General features: G+C 41.3%; 1 protein-coding gene and 1 long non-coding RNA gene across 3 annotated transcripts in view; both read left to right on the forward strand.

Moving 5' to 3' along the window:
• Positions 1–18229, forward strand: part of LOC116706702 (cholesterol 24-hydroxylase) — a 136259-nt gene that overhangs the window by 44935 nt on the left and 73095 nt on the right. The gene's annotated exons all lie outside the window — the stretch shown is intronic.
• On the forward strand, positions 3597–18229 carry LOC116706510 (uncharacterized). Of its 2 annotated transcripts, XR_004336254.1 has the most exons (3): positions 3597–3607; positions 7493–7495; positions 18073–18229. It is a non-coding gene; the product is annotated as an uncharacterized LOC116706510 (long non-coding RNA). The 2 variants fall into 2 exon arrangements; XR_004336255.1 differs by lacking the exons at positions 3597–3607; positions 7493–7495 and adding an exon at positions 9771–9780.

An 18229-nucleotide genomic window follows, 5' to 3' on the forward strand; every position in this document is an offset into this window, starting at 1 on the left:
TTAGTGAAGGGAAAACCCATTAACTGGTCTGTATCATGGTCGTCCAAATTTTACCAAACGCCTACCAATCACAATCATCACGGTTCTTGATAAACCCCAATTAATTGCTACTTTAAGCTATTGGCTGTAATTGTTGCTTTAGTTAGATGTGTCCAAATGTAAAATGTTGTTGAGTTATGGGTCGGACTATATGTTTTATATTTAATGTTTAGTTTTGGCACTTGACCCTATACAAAAAATGTTATAGCAACAAATATGGTCAATGGGGGGGGGGGGAGGGGATACGGTTATTAAAAAGAAATTTATGATCATAAAAGAGGCGTCTGTTTACTTATAGGCGGCTGTGTATTTGTGTTATTACATTACTGTGAGGTAACCATGACAAAGCGACTATAAACACAGATGGATCCTGGATTCATTCAAAACTTAAGTTTTGTTTAACAAAAGTATAAAATATTTAAATTTGACTAAAAGAGACAATTTATGTTGTTGCATTGATAATTCATTTCTGAGACCTTAATTGTACAGCACATTTGGAATTGTTACAGCTCGGACTCAGTCAGTATGTATACTGTAGTTGTAGGTATAGACGTGTACCCCATTGACAAGGGATGTAAAACTGGCTTCTCAATACTGGTATAAAATTTCATGTGGTATTGCTGCCCTACTTCCAACAGATGTGACGACTGTTGAGAGGCTCAACTGTAAGAGTGAGTTCCTCCGAGGTACATCCACAAGTTCAGGTACTGAGCTGCCAGCTGCCCTGCTCCTACCCTCTGAAGGTGGGGTACACGTGGGTCAGTGTCTACGATGAGAAGCCATGCGGCAGTTCCGTTGCCGTGACGCCAGCCGGCCCCAAGCGACGCGCCTTGACATCCTACCAGCCGCAAGCGCTGTGCTGCGATGCACGCTCAACACTTTCCAGCGATCTCCTACCTACTCTTGCAGCGCAGCATTGTTGTTATGGTGAATCCGGGCGGTTGATCACACGGGGGAAAGTGTGCATCACGCCGAACCTGATCATACAGAGTTCTCACCTGAGCTGCACTTTAAGGTGGGATGTGCGTGCCGGGATCCTGTGCAAGGGAGCTGGAGTGCTTTCCATCGGTGCGGCCACCAAATATGGACTGAGCTGCCCAGAAAACCCCATGAAGACGTGCATGACACGAACTGGAAGAGGCAGGGAAGATTACGAGGGAACCACAGCCAAAACTGATTAACTTTCGCGATAGTCAGAAGGCCCAATCCTAATTTGAGAGGAGACGCCTCTTTAAAGTCATGACATATTACATCTAAACCCATGCATCATACATTTATTGAAGTTTTGAGGAATTGCAATTTCACCAACGACACATTTGTGGTTGGGAGATTTTGTGGCATAAGGTATGATGAGGAAGTGTTGGCATGTCTCAAGTTAGGCTTTGGCACATGTGTCCTTTAGGCCTCAACTGAACGAATTCAAGAATGGAAAAACATAAAATGCGTGTTTCTCCTATCGCTGGCCACACCTGTGCCACTCTGGCGTTACATTGAGCTCTCTCTCTTTAATTGTTACACTTCCTGGGTGCGGTTTAAGAATAGGTTAACCTGGCTTTTGCAGGGTCCTGGAGCCTTGTGATGACAATGAGAAAAAAATGGTAAAGGCATCCTGGTTATGCTCTTGTAAGGGTTGTTCCATAGGAACTGATGACATGTGGACTGGTTATAGTATGAAACAAACACATGCATGGAAGAAGATTCCACAATTCCCAAACGTCTGCTACAATTATATCCTTCAGGTTTTTACAAGGTATTAAGGGCAACAACCACGGACATCGGTAAACCCAAAAGATGCCACATTTATTTCACAGTAATGTAGATTCCATGCAACGTTTGGGACACTAAAATTAGTAGATTAGTGGGTTGGAAGAATTTGGGATCATCAACCAGAGAGGTAGCTAAAAAGGATTGTAAACTTCTGCGTCACTATTGAGAGTTGCTCGTACGATAATGATAGAAGAGTCATTAGGCAGCAAACAGCACATTTGATTCAAAGTTTTGTCACACAGATTGAGTCCTCACATTTTCAAAGCCATGAGATATATGTGACTGGGTGCCAAAGAGTTAAACATCAGACTGTTGTGCCTGTGTAAATCCAGTCCTCCTAATCTCTACGGTGCAAATATAGAAAAATGAAGTGTTTTCAAGTGAGTAGATTGTCTCATAGATCTCTACACATGTTTTCAGCGGGGACATTACTGGACCCTATTAACAAATTTGTTCACTTTCCTCGACAGCAGAGACACCTTGGAACTACACAAAGTGTATTGGCCTAAGATTCATGTGGAAGGTTTTGACGAGCACAACCAGATTGTAACGATGCGACAGATCAGTTTTTTGGCAGTTTTCAGAGGAGCAGTGGGGAACCCTGCTAAGTGAACCTAACTGTTGATGCAGGTGTTGTAGTAGAAAGAGTCATTTGCGCTAGGGCTTAGGGTCTTTGGTTTTAGACAAAAAATCAAAACTGATTGCATAAAAGGCCATTCCTACTCAAACAAAGCCTGCCTAGAAGTCATGTAGTTGGAGCCCTTACCCTGGCCTTACACCTTTAAACGGCACATGGAAGTGGCCCATTGGCGATACCCCTTAGGGTATAGTGCAAGATTGGACTAACGATGAGTCATGTAAAATTTACATTTAATACCTGGTGACTCCAGGAATTGTCTCGTCCTACCAGTTCCTAATTCATATGGATGATTCGATCCAAACCTGTTTTTCAGGAATTCTGGATTCCAGATGTGTAAATGCAAACAGCATTACATTTTGGAGATCCCAATTTTAAAGGAAGGCCGTTTATTAAGATATATCAAAAGTATCATGTTTGCCATTGTTGGCGTGTAGTGGTATACAATGTGAAGGTACACTCGCAGCAAGGCTGCATTGTTTTTCTATGAATAGGCATATATCAAGTTGTTTCGTTGAGGAACAGCACGGATATCTTTTTGTGATTTCTGAAATCTAGTATTACATGTACGGTGTTTGTACAGTAATTTATTTGTCTGTTTGATTTTTTTTTATTAAAGTTCTGAATATTTGAAATGTCTCTATACTCATGTTGCCCTATCTGAGAAATAAGGCAACCCGTTATAAAAGGGAAACCACTGCCTCATATCCTTCCATACAGCAACATCAAGTCTGTGCTCATCTACTTTGTACTGCAGTGGCTCTATCAATACTTGTTTGCAATTAGCTGAAAAATATATAAAGACCATTGCATTCATCCTCTGACGTAATGTTCGTTTCTTTTTTTTTCCACAATTTAGATACTGGCAGGGGAGGCCCACAGCGAGTTTTGTCTTGTACTCTCCATAAAATTCCCTTAAAACTCAACATGAGTATTCTACTCGTTTATTGCCAGACATACCAAACTTTCCAGACCGTTCCTTCGCAACAGACAGGTACCGTCCACGCAACGCATTTCCTCTAAAGTGCAAACATGGTAACCTCCTGTCTTTTGAGACAACCAGGCAAAATGAAAGACAGCCAACTAGAGACATGTACTAACCTGTGTGACAGACCATTCAGGCTTCACCTTCAAATAGAATAACCAACATACATGTCTGCAACTGTCCTTCATACCAGGAATCTAGCAAGAAAAATCACATGTTTATTAGAGCTGCAACTGAGTGTTTCATTCAGCGCTTCACCTTCGCAATGAATCGATCAGTCTTTGTTCTAATAAAATGGGAAATCGTGAAATAATTCACTTTCCAACTGCCCATTGTATCCAAATACAGTCCAAAAACCAATAACAGGGCACTTTTGGGAAATAAGCTTATTTGCATTTGTGTGAGAGATGGTAAAGATGTTAATACCACTCTCATGTTCTGTACATGGTACATATGAAATCTACCCAACAACCAGTTACGTTAGCTTAGCCACAAAGCCCGGAACCGTGGAAACCGCCACCTCGTCACCTCCCAAGGGGAAACAAAATGGCCTGCCAGCTCCTCAAAGCTCCTAATTAACATTTAAGGTTAAACACAAATTATCTGCGCCAGAAGAAGTACACTCACTCCACCAATCAGCTTTAGCCATGTTTGTTTAACGTTGTTCAGTCTTTGGTGCTAAGCTAAGCTACCACCTGAAGCGCATAAGGCGTGTGTATCAATTTCTCATCTAACTACCCACCAACAAGACAGGAAACCCATATATCCCCCAAACAGTCAATCCCTTGACAGTTCTTTAACAGCTCAAATCCATAGTCAGACCCTTAAAGGGTCCCTGTTTTCAGTGCTGATCACACCGACGCGTCGGTGGAAGCTGTGGGGCTCAAGTTGTAATAATCTGTAAATACCATTTGGGGTTTGTTGGTTAGTGTCCTGCCTTGATGAGAATTAGTGCGGTAGCATGTGCCTAATTATTCCTCTACTTCCTTTTCCGCATTACAACAGATCCTAACAGCAGCGACGCGAGGGGATGGGGTCAATTAGCTGTCATGGCATTGAGATCTTGGAGCTACCTGTGAGCAGCGAGCCCAGTGGCCGTTCCTCTCGTTCACTCAGTTTTATCGCCTGTGTTCTCAACCCAACGTTGTTTTTCTGGATTTCGTGTCAGACATTCTCGAACAACAAACACGACAGCCTCTTTTTTTTTTCTTTTCTTTTTAAACCATACATGCTCGCGATTACCAAATAGTTTGTCCTGGGTATCACAAGAGGGACACATTTTCCGGTGATTCTATTTTTTCAGCTGTGGTCGGGTGACTAAGAGTTTCAAGTAACAGAAGAGTAAGAGAGAAGGCGGTGGGGTGTTGGGCTGCAAAATCCTTTAATATCCAGGTGTTCCCGAAAAGACCAGCCTGGATGTCACAAGACCACAGAAGGTTTCCCACTCAACCAGATGGAAAACAGTCCTATTAACCATAGATGAACCTCTGAAGCCCCATGCAAGCTCACTAACACCCACTCCTGTCATACCGTCCCCATTGTGCGGATTAGTTTGATACTATTTCTTCCCTCATGTTGTGCTGAGGCTATAACTCCTTTCCCAGAAGGATTAATTAGCATGGATTAGAAGTTCAAAGGTTGGTGTAATGCAAATCCATCAGGCTGAGGGCAATCCAATTTCTCCATTTAGAGGGGACCTTAATTGCTGAGGTCTATGGTGTTTCCTTCACTTGACTGGGAAGAAAAAGCCGGCTTTTGCATTCAGCAGTAGAACATTAGGTCAAAATTGGAACACAATAATAGCACAGATGTACTAATCTAATGTGCAAACTAGCCATCCATCATCCATCTTCCAGTCCATCCATCATCATCATCCTGTGTGGTGAGTTCCACTGTGGAACGCCAAGGAGCTGGTAGGTCTACTACGGTCCTTCATGACTCTAAGTGGACTAACAGAGGAGTGGTGAGTGGCGGAAGCCAACACATGTGGACCACATTGCTGCCGGACGATAATACAACAGAAAAAATTAAAAAATAAAACCGCAATGCTGTGTCTCAGATGAGAAAGCAAGAGAGGAGAGATGAGGACAGAGGAGAGAGAGAGACAGAGAGGAGAGAACAGATGATAGTTGAGAACTTAAAAGAGAGGGGAGAGTTTCAAAACTCCGTGGCGAAAAAGATTTACTGAAATTTGCATGGACAAGTTCCCGGCGGATGCATTTAAAAGCGCGGTGAAACACTTCCAGTTTCTGGAGGGCCTGTGGTCTGTCACTGATGGAGTGCACTGTGGTTACACCAGAAGCCCATTCAGCCCATGCATTTCAATTTAGCGGGATATTGTTCACGCACAAAATGTGAACAGTACTGGATTAACCAAACCATCTAAGAATTCTGAGGCACGCTCCCGTGACTTCACATTTCAGCCTGGGTTAGCTGCATAAGCACGTGATGTCTGCGATTCATCGGTTTAGTTATAGCGCTGGTGGCCCAGCACCGGCGCCAGCGCTACGCGCGGGGTGCAGATCTGTTTACTTTTGTAGTGTAGCTGGCAGGAATCATGAGATTTCCTTCTGGGTGTACTGTGGCATGTAACAGACATGGCCCTTCAAGTCCCCCCCCAACCCCAACCCCAACCCTCCCCCTACCCACACACACTTCCTCTTTCCAGATCACTTGGTCTGAGGTACCCCAGACCCCCAACAATACACCCCCCAGAGACTGACAAGGGTCACTGATCCATCATGGACAACAACGTCTTGCATTGAGGGTAACAAACCATGCGTGTAGTTGCACACACAAACCCACACACCACACTCTTCACGCTGCTCGCCTCCATGACTTATTAGAAATGCCAGTGCGATCTTACTGGTCGTATGGATTTACTGGAGTTGATGACGTTACCCATCCTGACACAGAGGAAGGCCTTGTTCTGACAGGGTCCAACAAGGACTAATCTCAAAGTGGACCCCATCATAAAAAGGCAGACATCCAGAGTGGAGTTGAATTTAGGTTTTTGTAAGTGTAGTGCCGAACCAGACCGCGAACTTGATCTTGGGTCAGTTTGCCGCCGTACTGGAACTTTTAAAGATCTATAGTTAAACATGGCGTCAAGCTATCTGATGATTTCTGCGTTTTCAGTTAGATGAATGAGACGCGAGTTTATTCCAGTTCCCCATGTTACTTTGTAGGCTGGTATGGGATCAGGACGCACGGAATTTACTGGACAAATCAACTGTTGACCTGATATGGTGCTATAGAAAGAGTATCATCAAAGAGGTAGGATTTCTCCCTCCAGGACCATGAATGTCTGTCCAAATTTGAACCCTCCCTGTTGTCCTGGGTCAAATTTTTTGACCCATTTTAAAACATCAAAATTGGGTTTCTTTCAACAAAGTCCAAACAATGACATGGATGGTTCCATACAACGCATCTAATAATATCGACATAAATCACGTGCATCTATCTGACTGAATGTGTGCGTTTATTCAATTTATGGCTTGACAAAAAAAAAAAAAAAAGTGACAAAATATAGTGACAAAATGACAAAAAAGCTTAAAAATCATAAAACAAAAAAACTGTTCCAAAACATGACCCAAAAAAACAAAACGTGACACGGTCAACAGGAAGACACACACAAGGGGTTAAAGGCAATCCGTCCAAGTGGTTTGAGATATTTATATAAGCCTGGAGCAACAGTGGGACTGAGACTACATTATTGCTTCAGCTCGCGTACAAGCGTTCGATAGTAAAGAACAATATTATTCTTGGAATGTGGATGTCGCAAAAGTGTCTTTTCTCTTCTGCCCAGTACAGGCGGTGTTTTACAAGCAAGAACAACCTCCAGCCCACATAAACCCAAACTGACATCATATCCCCAGAGGAGTCGGAATCTGACATTCTTTGGATGAACCAGACTCTTACAAACTGTCGATTTGTTTACTTCACGTCCGTGTCGGGTCTTAATTCTCTTTCTCTCTCTCTCTCTCTCGCTCCCTCTCCTTGATAATATAATCAAAAGGAGCAGCAACACAATACCTGTTGGCGTGAGAGGGGCTGCAGACCAGTTGGTGAGGCGGCAGACATCAGCCAAACAACATCAAACGGCCCCTAGCCTCCAGCACTTAGGACGAGCCAAGACCCCGGACCAAAACACGATGCTCCTCTTTTAAGATAAGCACTGCGACAAGCGGTGGAGATAATTTTTATTTGCGAACAAATGTACAGGTATGAAGTGGCCGCAGTGGTAACAGGTGTATGGATGGTAGCCAACCCTTGAGAGAAGAAAAGGGTACTTTGGGTCATGAGGATTCTGGGATGCCTTGGATGGAGTATTTTTTTAAAATGTGCAGGACATGTTTTGGCATCATTAGAAAACCCGGAATAGTATTTAGTGTTCTTGGAGTTTACCGTGTCATGTTCTGAGAAGAAAGACAACACAGGAGCATAGATAAGCGGGAGTATACCATTGTGTTTTCTGCCCGTCAACCATGAAAAAAAACCATTTTGGTTTCAACATTTTTATACATTTTTCTGACATTTTTGGTCACTTTTTACATGTTCAGCGCTTATTTGACAGCCCCATTTTTGTGACAACATTTTTTTTATTTTTTAACTGAAAACAGGTCCAATTTGACCTCAGGACAACATGAGGGTTGAGAACTGACATGGAGCACCCCCCCCCCCCTGGTCACCATGGATAGTAACACTAGGCTCAGTGAACACTGGACCAATAGACTGTATGTATTATAATATCAAACGTCTTTGACTCGACCTCAGGACTTCGCTTTATATAATCCTTTGGGATGACTTGAAATTTCCAGCAGCAGCTTACAAAAAGGTTTCAAAAATGAGTATATAGAGAAAAAAACCAGTGCAAAAATAACAATAAATAGTAATAACAATAAACCTTTGGCTGTAAAAAAGCCCTTTACCCTATTATCAGTTAAGAGCAGTTAGAGTGTCCCGATATGTCATGATAGTAGATTTTAATTACTTAATGCACACAACCTCATTCAAGAAACAAAACTTCATATTTTAGATGATTACTTTTGTTCACATTCCCCTCCAAAAAAAATGGATCACATTATTAGTACCGGTTTGGAAGTTATTTATCATCGCGCTTAACCTTCGCATATCAATTTTGGCTAGAAAATGGGAATGAGGCAATAGTATCACTTTTCAACAATCAGTCCAAAACCATAAAAATTCAGTTTGTCATCATACCTTATTATTTGTGCTTCAACCCCCCCCCACCCAAACCCCAAAGTAACCGCTAAGACTATCAAAATGTTTGCCAATTACTAATCATTGAATCACCCAAATGTTTTGCTTATTTTGTCATAAGTCGATCTGCAGACGCCAACATGACACAAACTTCTGATTTGTCGTAGAAATCCGGGTTTTACTTCCAGCGTGCCCGTCCTGCCGGTAAATACTTGGAGCGAGTATGCACTACATCTTTTCACCCAGAAGGTATCGGGTAATTCTGTGACTGCAATTATCCAGCCGTGGAAAAAATAGTCCCCATAGTGCTGTGTGCAATCACCACTGTCGGCTTGGAGGACGCTCCGATGAGGGTGTGATTCATTACTGTAGCTTTCATGGTCAGCCTAAAGAAGGGGTAGGGGATGAGTTTGAGAATAGGACATGTTGACTTGTTTTGGGGGTACCCTGTAAAGTGACAGCAGTACAGAGGCTGCATACCTATCACACAGCTAAAGTTGATATAAAAAGAGGAATAAAAAAACATCTTTGTGGAAATTGATGCTTATGCCTTAATTCAAAAAATTAGAAAAACCAACCTTAAGACACCAATTTTCTTTATGATAGATAATGTATTGTTCAGAAAAAATAATTCTCTATAAAATACAGGGGGAATAAGTATACCCCCCATGTTACATTCCCATAGAGACGCAATTTATTATTAAAGGCCATTAATCATGATCCAGGATACTCTGCTTCTGTAAGTCCCCCCCCCCCACCCAGCATCACACATTACTTCACCATACATAATATAGGCATGGGGAATTCCCATAGCATCATCTTCAAGTGCAAATTTTTTTTTCAAAACCATCTTTAATCTATTCAGCTAACTGAAATAAAACCCTGCCAAATCTCTAGTATGGGTGAAGGCTATGTGATGATGGGGTGGGATGTACTTTACAATTCCAAAGCCAGGGCACTTTATCAGGATGCTAGTATCCGATCCATGAAAGGTAACGGCCTTTAATCATAAAATCTGCCTGTCTCTCAGGGAATTTAACATAGGGGGGTGTATACTTATGCCCCCTGTATTTAAGTGAAGAACAATTATTTATTTATGATACTTATTCAAGCACAAAGAAAATTGGTTGTCTAAAGTTGTATTTTCCTAGATTTTTGATATAAGGCATTGGATCAATTTCCAAAAGATGTTTTTTGATTCGTCTTTTCAATCAATTTAACTGGGTGGGTAAGGTTGTTCTAGCCACTGCTTTGACCCCAGAAGGCTGTATTCACTTTTAGCTATAATCAGTCATAATAATATTTTTTTATCATATGGATGGACTGAGTTTCTTTCTACAAAAGGGAGGCCTAACGTGCCAGGGAAAAAGGTGGGGAATGCATCAGAATGCAATAATTTAGGCTGTTTTTTAACAATAACACAGCTGATTCGAAATTGGAGCTTGTGCTTTCGTGGTGCTTTGGCACAGCCTTTTAGCCCCTTAGCAGGCAGAGTGTGTTTACCCCTTGATGTGTGTTTTCAGTATATTACACAGCAACATAAGTGACACATTTTGATTCACAATTGTCCACTGCATCACTTAGCCTGTCACTTGTGTATGCTCTCTCATAATTAGACCTATGGGATTCAGTGGTGAGAAACAAATTATTGCAGTGCTCCGGAGACGATGGTAATTGTATAAACCGAGGGGGGGGGGGGGGGGGTTCTGGATGTAGTTGGAAGTGCATCTATCTCGTGAGTTCTATGACCTCGTTGGCAATCTTGTCCTATTTTAGCAGTCCTGGAGGAATTCCTGTGTCCTCCTGCTGAAAGTGATGGTGACGGTGAACTTGGGTGCAATAGCAGTACAATTTTGGTTTTAAAAGTTTTGAAGTCGTGAAAACTCTAAACTCCACTGACTAAACTTAAACTCGACAACCAGCGTTATACCTACACTGCAAAGGTGCAGTTCCACATCACTCTGCTTAATTCAAGGAGGCAGTGATAGTCAGAGAAGTTCATGAAGGAAGACCTTCATGATAGGATACACCATCCCTCCACACTTAGCGATCCGTGTGGTTTATCCTCCCTGTGTCCAAAGATACCACTATACTTTTTTTTTCATTTGACATTACTATTTTTTTTTAAATTCCTACCCACCTACTACCACTAGTTTTACACTACTTGTTGGATAGCAGGTCACACACCCCAACGGTATAGACTCATACCTAAGTATTTGAGTTCCTAAAGTCAAAGCAATTGTGGGATTATTTTGACTAATAGTTAGAGCGAGGAAGTATGTGAAGTGGATGAAAATTTTGGTCACGATGCTGAGTTGACCATTTCAATTGTTACCCCCGAAAACTTCAATGAAAGTGATCTATTGTATTTTGCAAGCACGTTGCATGGAATCCATCTTTTTTTTGTGGTAATTTGGTTTAAAAGAATGCCAAATTTCGTATATAGACCATTATAAAATGGGTCAATTTGAACCTGAGATAACAGGAGGTTAGTTATACAAAACGGCCACTTTAAAAGTAGATGGGAAGAAAGGCTATCTTTTGGTGCCCCAATTTATCTTAAGACATTCCAATAAAACTCAATAACTATAATAGTCTAAATGTGTCCTTTACTAAACCTGAGGGTCCTAATGATGGCTCTGGTCTATGGACTTTGAATAAAGCTGAAATACACAGACTGTAGGCCATTCCTGATGCATTTTCCAACAAAGAGTGTTAATTTTTGTGTGGGCTATACACCTAAACTCTTCTTTGTTTCTCTGTTATCAGTATAAACAAGTTTCCTATCAAAAATCTCTTTTTAGTGTTCGGATGTAACAGCACTTTGCTGTCCGTCACCGATAGAGACTGTTGATACAGCATACTAGACACTTCCGGTGATGGTGAGTAGGACTACTTACAAACTCGTGCACATGACCTGATTTTGCTACGACATTGGTTCGTAAAGGCTAGCAGGTTAAAGCTAACGTAATTAATATAGCCTACTTAGCTGTTAGCCGCTAATGAGCCAATAGTCACAACCTGTAACGGCTAAGTTCAGTTGGTGTAATGCGATTCACCTATCAGAAGATTTCATTAGCACGTTAGTAATAAAAAAAAAATTTTTTTTAGTAGCAGTTTATCAATAACGCTACGAGTCCACGGTTTAACAGGAAATTCAGGGTTAATTACGAAAAATTATCTTGCGTTTTGAAAATGAAAAATGTTACCAGGCAGGCCCCAGCGAGAGATCGAACTCGGACCCCTGGTACAGACCAGTGCTCTAAACCACTGAGCTCTGGAGCCCGAACTTGCACTGATATGGTACAAGAATAATTTAATGTGGTGAAAGGTGATTCGGCCGTCATTATGACGCAGTTGTCAACGGAGCCTGACAGACGGACTTTGGATAGCTCTGTCTAGCGTTCCACGTGTACTGACAGTCTATTGAGCTTGAGTTACCAAAATGTCATTTTTTCCTATGTACTTTTGAGCTGGACTGCCTTTGTTTCGGCCCTCTTTCTGATATTCATATCGTCTATGGTTGATTGCTTATATGTTAAACACTTCATATGAAATATGACACAAACTGGGCCACCGAGAGACAAGTAAGTCAACGTCAAATCATGGTTGTCGTTTAAGTTTGGGCTAGCGCTAACGTTATTGTTTTTCTTGTCACCTAGCCGAGGCTATATAGCTAAAATTATGGATTTTTCACATTACCTGGCAAATTTTTCTTTTTTCGTCCACAGTGTTTTCCTTCGGAATTCACCACCTTTTTAAGGATAATGAGTAAAGGCGACAACATGCACGACACGTTTCTGGAAATGGGTAAGCACAACTATGTTTCACTGCATTTAAGACAGAAGTACCTATGTGAATCTATTAATACTTAATGTGTAAAAATTCAACTAGAACAAACGCCGTAGTTCCCATGTTACGTACCAGATAAAACAGTTGCAGCAAGTCTAAAAACTTGACCCAGGCAACCATGGCTGCAGCGCCTGTTCTGTTCTATTCCGGAGTAGCACGTCAGATATTACATCTCATGTTTGTTCTATGATGTACTTGCAACTGACTTGATGCGTGGTTTTCAGTTTTTCTGCATATCGTCGTTTTCTATATTCTGACTGAAAGACGGATTAGTAGTGTAAACCACAGTGCTTAACCCCGTTTGTGCCTCTACTTAGTTACCTGTAAGTAATGTATGACATGTACATTAAGGTGCCGAGAATATGGGCCTGTCTGCAGAAAACCTTTCTGCATTACTTGCAGTCCTTGTGACCTGCCCAAGCGACCAGGTAAACACAGTACTTATAGTGTTAGTATAACCACCAGTTGGTGCTAAATATTGCACAATAAAACATAGTTATACAATGTGTGCTCATGAAATGCACTAATTTTTTCTATTGTCCTTTCGGGTAGCATTATATCCAAAATTTCAAAACACTTGTCAAATATTTTTTTTTATTACAGCCAAACAAAATGCAACACATGGTCCCGAGGATACAGAAAAGTACCTACACAGGACACGCATTTTCCACAATCCTTCCATGTTACCCAAACAAAGAAACAAATAAATGAAAGGAGCGAGAACAACAAAAACACAACTAGTAAAACGATGTCTGCAGCTAGAAACACTGTCCTTCAATATTCCCTCTTGTCATTGGCTCGTTTTTCAGGATACTGCATGTCCCAAGTATCCGCAAAGATGATTCTACAACGAATCTTCAGCCTGTTTTGGTCAAAGGTAATTTGCCAGATCAGATTAGTTAATACTTTACATACTTTTTCATACAACAGTGTAAGTCCTATACATGTGAACATGTAAAATTTGAGTAGACTGCGACCAAACAACTTGTGTTTTTGTATGTGATAGTATCGCCCCTTGTGTTTGTTCTCGCCCCCTTACTGTTTGTTATGTCAGAATATTATACCTTATATAGCTATTTTGAATAGTGCCTGTCTCGTTTCAAGGTCTCCTAGGTGAGTGGCCTGGGGGGGTAACAGCAAACAGCATCTGAGAAGTGGTCATAAACGCGCGCGCATCATGGACCCCCGTTCAGCAGCTTGTGAGTTTTAATAATCACAAAGATGGAATCACTATTTGCTCATCCTTCATTTTTATCCAGTGTTTTGCAATCATTGTAGAGCTGGTTTAGATTGTGGGTGATCTTTGCTCTTGTTTCTTTGGAGAACATTTCCAATATATAATATATAATATAATATAAGGGTTGTGGTGTCCCTCTAGTCCACTTTCTCAAACTACTACATTTCCAGGTGATTTAGAGGTTAACCGCACTCTTAACGAGGGAGGGCAGTAGAACTGAACTACTCTTACACGATGCGCTGTAACATGACAGAGGCCAGCATGTCACCTCATGAACTCTTTTACCACTTGATGTTATTGCAGGTATTGTGCTAATTAGTCTTTTCACGCTTCCACAGCAGTAATGATCCAAAACGTTTTCCTTGTATGTGACAAATAGCACCAGTTTATGACAAAAGTTATATACTAAAATATATATATAATATTATAAACGGTATTGGAAGTTGTAACTAGTCTTATTTTCCTCATAACTCTCAGGTGCATTGTGGAGTGGGAGTTTAGACTGAAGAAGGTACATCGCGCTTTCCCTAACGCCTTGAGACGTGTCTGAAAGGGATGATCTACATAGCCGGGGACTCCTTTCTTTGAGGTATGTACTTCCAAATTTGTAAGGGTTTGTGCGGTGATGATAGTTATATACGATCCTCAAATCTTGGCGTTTTCCAGTAAAGTAGAACGAACCGACCATTCGTAATGTAAAGTGGGGCAATTGCGCCCTGCTGCGCACAATGGACTAAGGGATTAAGGACCGAAAGAACTGCCATTGCAAAACGGCGACGCGTCCCCGACTCCTCACACAGATCATCAATCAACTGGCACGGTTATGGCCCTACAGTTGTATTATGATTTAAGAAGAATTTGGAAGCATTTTTGTGGCGTTTCATGTTGTGCGAAAACTCCACGCTGTCGCACGGTGTGTGCTCCTACTACGTTTGTGACCCTTTCGGAGTTCTGTCGGGGTTGATGAACGTGTTTTCTTTGCCTATCACCGCAGTAATTGCGGGGGGGGGGGGGGGGGGGGGTGGCTGGATGTGGTTTCCGCGAGGGTCAATTGCAAAGACTGTTTGTGTATACCTTGGGGCTTTGGTGTGTGTGCGTCGATGTGTGGGGAGTGGTGCTAAGAGTGAGGAGAAAGTGAGAGAGTGACAGCATTGTCTTTGGAGTCAAGTTGGTGACTCTAGAGTCATAGTAGAGAAAAATATGTCTCCCCTGTAGTATTAAGTACGTGATATGAGACTAATATTGTCTTAGATTTTGGATATCGTATTATCGTACTTTGGCATAAGTGGTTGTTGTTACCCTGCCTTGTTAAATACGCCATACAGTAAAGTTGTCATTTTATGAACTTACCAGACTGTCTTGTCACGTTTCTATATTTTGACCTTCTTAGTCATTAATCCACTGATGCTGATTATTATCAAACATCTCATTGTTGATTAATTTTGTGGAAGCACCAGTAGCGTCAACACTACACTAGTTGTTCGGTTGTATCGATATCGAGATATTTTGCAAATATATTGTGCTATTGTTGATTTTTCTCTAGACAGGACAGGCGAGTTAATATGCATGTTTAACTTAGGTTCACTTTCCGTCCAACATGGATTTTAATGTTACAACATTAATGATAGATAACCTAAATATATTGGTTTTACTTGTTGAATTTTTCTTTGTGTTATTCCAGGGAAAGCATGACTAACGAAGACGAAGAGTTGATGTGGACAATTTTGTGTACAGTTTTCAAGTTGCGGGTGAGTCTGTCGCTCTGCTTTTATGTGTGACAATGATCCAACACGAAGCTTGAAGCTGGGCTTCATAGTGAGGCTAGAATGTTAAAGGGACACTTTTCAGTAAACATATTTCTCCTCTTAACCTGAATGTCAGCTACCACCAAGGTTTGTTTAGGTTGTGAATTCTGAACACACATTGGGAGTTAATAAACTCTTTGCAATTATAATGACATAGTTATCACAAAAAAATCCAGCTTTTTAAATCTAGGTGGATTAATTTCATCACCACCAACTCTATTTAAGTCCTACTTTTATTGTGTTTTGTGATAACTGTTCTTTAAGCCGACTTTGGGTGATTTTGAGTAATGTTTTTGTATTTTGTTTATTCACTTTTAGGCGCAAGAAACCAACGCTAATCAAACTGGCTTTCTGCATCATGGAACTGGGAGACATCACTGACATTCTGGAGAAGTAAGAAGCAAAAATGAATGTTTCCTACTCTCGCTTTTGAATATGGTTTTCTTCAGTTGGGTTTTATTTCTCAGAGTTAGAAGAGGAGGTGGATGACGTTGTTTGGGATGAAACAGGAGATCAGTTATGAGACTGGGCGCAACTGGTTACCTCTCACAGGTCGTGGGTTTAGGATGAAATTGTTCAGCCTCTTAGGAGTGAAGGCATGTGTGTGAATACGTGACTACCCCCCCTCATCAGTTAGTCTAATATGCATAAGGTTTCTTGATTTCAATTAGAAAAATGGCTCAATCTCACAGATGACACACTAAACCGGATTTGCTTCCTCTCTCTAATGCTACTTCATTTTACTTGAATTCCAATTTTAGCTTTTATGTAATGTGACTAAAGATCCCACTGTACCTCCTCCACGGTGCTGAAAGAGACTTGAGGATGTACTCGACAGCTGCCAGTGACCATCTCGTGATCTACCCAAGACATTGTCATTGCATGGCATCCACGTACCTGGAGGTGTTCATGGTTTTGGTGAGTACCTCGTGTTCAGAACCTCAAAAAGCGTTTTTATAATTAGTTTTTTATTATTTATGTACCAAAGCCAATGGCACCTATCCTAAACAACTGGTCACTGTTTGACAGGAGTTGAGACATAGCCGCTTTCCACCGAAGGGATTTTTGCAGTTCAAAGACATAACGTTCCTACCAGTTCCTACCAGTTTCTTACCAGTTTCGATGCCAGTGCGAATGCAATGCACAAACCGGATTTTTGGGGGGAGTAGTAGTTAGTAGAATGTTTTAGAAGTGGACTGTCTCAAACACGTTGTTGAAAGAGGCTAAAGCTGCACTTTCTCACTACAATTAAAACCTTCAGTAACACAAGGTACATTCATTTAACAAGTTCAACTTTACTCTCAGCTACTTAAAGCAGTTGAAGCGACTTCTCAAAATAAAAAAAAAATTTCTCTGGGAGAAGGAACTAGGCATAGCTGCTGCCCACTAATGTATCATTAATGTACAACATGCCACAACCGAGGTTGACAGTGAATAATTGATCTGCTACAAAATGTTCTGAAATTCAGTTGAGTCACTATGGGCTGGGAGAATGGAGAAATTCTTCAAGGACCCTCTGACATTTTGATCCAGACAGTTTCACCAGATGCTCACAAGTACAGTACATACAATTTTACAAAATGGTAAGGGGTTCAAATATTAGGGGACCACTAATTCGTATATAAAAGAATCGGATACAGCATATGGACCACTAGGCTATATAAAAGAGACTTAGATACAGTATTATGACCACTAAGGTCTATATAAAGGACTTCAGATACAGATTAGGGCGACCCACTAAAAGGTCTATATAAAAAGAACTTCAGAGACAGTATAGGGACACGAAGGCTTATATAAAAGAGAATTCAGAAGTATTAGGGACCCTAAGTCTATATAAAAGAGACTGCAGATACCAGTATAGTATGGGACCACTAAGGTCTATATCAAAGAGACTTCAGATCCAGATATGGACCACTAAATCATATTAAGAGACTTCAGATACAAGTATTTAGGGGAACCACTAAGTGTCTTTAAGAAGGATACTTCCGATACAGTATTAGGGGTACCTACAATGTCTAAGAAAGCTCCAAAGAGCACCATTCATGGGACCTCTAACATTTAGAACCCAGATCATTGTCCCAGATGAAAAATGGCAAACATTGTACATACTATCTGTCCTTTTATCGTATTTAAAAAGCCGTATATTGTACTACCCTTTGCACTCGGCTCACGACTCTGCCTAGGACAGAACTTTGCTCAGGTGGTAGTCTTAAAAGTCAACACACACACAAACATAACATGCTGAAATTAACTTACAAGTTGTGTTGGGGCACATGCAAGGGAGGCTAAAAGTGTGGGACCAGCTCTTCCACAGAGGGTTTTGACTTCCCCCTGTGGCCGGGACAGACCTTTGATATACTGGACACTGGCACACTCAGGGCCAAGACGTGGAGGGTGTGCTCTGTCAGACCAGGGACCAAAACCAGTAAATGGTCTAACAGGGCCGTATAAGAGAGAAACAAAAAAGGGTCAGTGGTGTGTACGGGTTTTTGGTGTACTTAGACTAGCTACTCTGGCCTGCAGCGAGTACTCCTGCCTAGCCAGAAGAATCTTATGCTGCAGAGTTTTATCACTTTTCTGTGAATGTTTAGCCTTTATATAGAAAATATTATCAGTGCTTGCTTTAAATGAAACAAACATTATTTCCATATGCAGGTATGAGGATCAATTGCCCCTTGGGAATT

This window comes from Etheostoma spectabile, chromosome 18, assembly GCF_008692095.1.
Source record: "Etheostoma spectabile isolate EspeVRDwgs_2016 chromosome 18, UIUC_Espe_1.0, whole genome shotgun sequence".
Taxonomy (NCBI): domain Eukaryota; kingdom Metazoa; phylum Chordata; class Actinopteri; order Perciformes; family Percidae; genus Etheostoma; species Etheostoma spectabile.